We start from the raw sequence: 2,666 nt of genomic DNA, 5'->3' as shown, positions 1-2,666 counted from the left end.
TATTTATTATTAATTTTAATGAAAGTTTACAAAGATTTTGGATTTCCATTCATTCATTGTTGCACTTTTCTCCTTGAAACCACTGCCCCAGTTTGCTCTTCTCTTTGAAAAATAAAAGAAAAATTCTCTCATTGTTATACAATCCCTCCCCCTCCAAGTCCACTCCATTATGCAGCCTTTGTTCTGGACTCCTGTCATGACAATAATACCTAATCACATATCCCTTCTAACCAGTTTTCTCCCTCATCTGTTTCAACGCAGTATACATAATTTATCCCATCTTTCGCAGTCTCCCTCTAACCCCAATTTCAGTCCCATTTTATAACAGTGGTATTATGCATTATTTGTCCTTTTGTGACTGAGATATTTCATTCAGCATCATGTCCTCCAGAGTCACCCATTTTGTATAATATTTTATGAGTTCCTTGTTTTTCCGGAAAGCATAGTATTCCTTTGTGTGAATATACCAGAGGTTCTCTATCCATTCGTTTGTTGATGGGCACTTGGGTTGTTTTCCAACTCTTTGCTATTGTGAACAAAGCTGCAGTAAACATGAGTGTGCATATATCTGCTTGAATGGAGGTTCTGGTCTCTTTGGGGTATATTCCCAGTACTGGAATTGCTGGGTCAAGTCGTATTACTCTTTGCAACTTTTTTTTAAAAATTTTTTATTATTATTTTTGTGTGGGTGTACCATCAAATCAGATCTGACTGGTACAGGAGGATATTGCGCCTCCTTCTCCGGCAGAGCATCTGGTGGATTCGAACCGTGTGCCTCTGGGATTCTTTGCAACTTTTTGAGAAAGCACCATACAGCCTTCCACAGTAGTTGCATCACTTTACCCTCCCACCAACAGTGAATAAGGGTTCCAATTTCTTCACAACCTTGCCAGCATTTGTTGTTTGCTGTTCTATTAAATTTTGCTATTCTTAACTGGGGTGAGGTGATATAGTTGTTCTGATTTGCATATATGAGACCCTTTTCTGAGATGTCATTGCCAAGTGATTATTCTCAATCAGTAGAATTTTTTTCTTTTCCCCCTATTGGAAAAAGGTTTAGATGCACCAAGAACTTACTTTTTAGAATATCTCATTCATCGATTTTGTCCTCTCCTGGTTGCGCATTTCTGGCTATATTTGCAAGGAAGAAAACAGTGCATTGTTTAAAATCAGAGTGTCAGGGATGCATCCTGTCTCCATACCTTTTCAATCTATATGCAGAACAGATCATTCAAGAAGCAGTACTTTATTGATTGGAATGTGCTATGTTAATTGGAGGAAGGCTCAGCAACAACCCATGATATGCAGATAACACATTCTTGCTTGCTGAATCCGAAGAGGACCTGAAATGCTTCCTCGCCCTCCATCTCCATGTCCCTTCCCTGTTTTAACTTTTATACGCATCTGAATTGTTATTCTTCTATTTTTACGATACTCATCTCATGCAATATTTGTCCTTATGACAAATTAGTTGACTCAGAAAAGTATTTTTTACCCTTTCTGATGCTATACACTCACTATTTTGCAAAATAGTTGCTCTTAAATGTTGCACATAATTCCATCATATGATTGTACCAGAATTCCTCAATCCCTTTTTATTATGGACATTTGGGTTGTTTACATTTTCTTGCTATTGTGAATATTGCTGCTGTAAACATTAGTATAAAAATCTCTGTCCTCCCCCCAGATCTATTTTCCTTGGGTTATATACAATGTTGCTTGCTGAAACTGAGGATCTGAAGCACTTGCTATAGAAGGTTTTCTTAAATTGAACTATCTTTGGTGAAAGTGGTGTCTTAACATCTCCTCCACTACTGTGCTGTTGTAAAATTCTTCCTTCAAGTTTATTGTTTTGTGTATTTTGCAGGTCTATCATTTGGTACGCACATGTTAATCAATGTTCTGTTTTCTCTATTTTTATGGTAGTTTCATCCTTAAGGTTTTTTTATCAGAAATTTTAAGTTTTAATTTATTAGAAATTAGTATTTGCAATCCAGAATTTTTTGCTGAGGATGGCACAGCTGGCGCAGCCGGGCCAGGGCCTCGAGGGCCCATCTGCTTCCTGGTAGCAGAAGCTTCGGAAGCTCAGGCGGGCGGCCTCCAGCTCCTCCAAGGCGGTTGCGGGGTCCACGGGAGGCAGGTAGAGGCCAGGCAGCGTCCTTGTGTGGAAAGCCTTGTTGGAGTTGCCAACAGAGTGCTTCAGGCATTCTGGAATGGCCAGCTCTTCTAAGACTTTCTACTGTTTGCTTGGAGCACTCCTGACACTCTCTTCTGTCTTCTTGGTCTTCTTGCTCTGCATTGCATTATATTCGTCTGAGTGGGGGCGTTTCAGGTGCCTTTCTAAGTTGGCTGCGTGGTCTCCAACCATGTCTGTGTTACAGATTTTACAAGTGTTCTTATTTTCCATCTTTTCATACTTGAAGAACTCCCGGCGTGGATTCTCTCTGGTCCATCTATACTAGAATCTGACGAATTGCCTCTCGGTGCAGAAGTCGGCGGAGGCAGCAGCTCCTTCAATACCAGCCGGGTCTCTCCCGAGGCCACTTCCTAGTCTGTTCAATCTTTTCTGTTCTGAATTTTTTGTCCCTCCAGCATTTTGGAAACTTATACCATTCTGGTTGATTTTCTGGGTTGCATTTTCATGCATTTCTGTCATTTCCAGTACC

At 40.2% G+C, this 2,666-nt stretch overlaps 1 pseudogene; it reads left to right on the top strand.

Moving 5' to 3' along the window:
• The window catches only part of LOC102864629, a 65,348-nt pseudogene extending 63,118 nt beyond the window's left edge, over positions 1 to 2,230 (top strand).
• Positions 2,231 to 2,666: the final 436 nt, after the last annotated feature.

The sequence above is a fragment of the Elephantulus edwardii genome, unplaced genomic scaffold (genome assembly GCF_000299155.1).
Source record: "Elephantulus edwardii isolate Elephantulus edwardi_28Jun2011 unplaced genomic scaffold, EleEdw1.0 scaffold00005, whole genome shotgun sequence".
In the NCBI taxonomy this organism is placed as follows: domain Eukaryota; kingdom Metazoa; phylum Chordata; class Mammalia; order Macroscelidea; family Macroscelididae; genus Elephantulus; species Elephantulus edwardii.
Note: the sequence above shows the minus strand (reverse complement) of the source record. Positions and strands in the feature narration are given on the sequence as shown.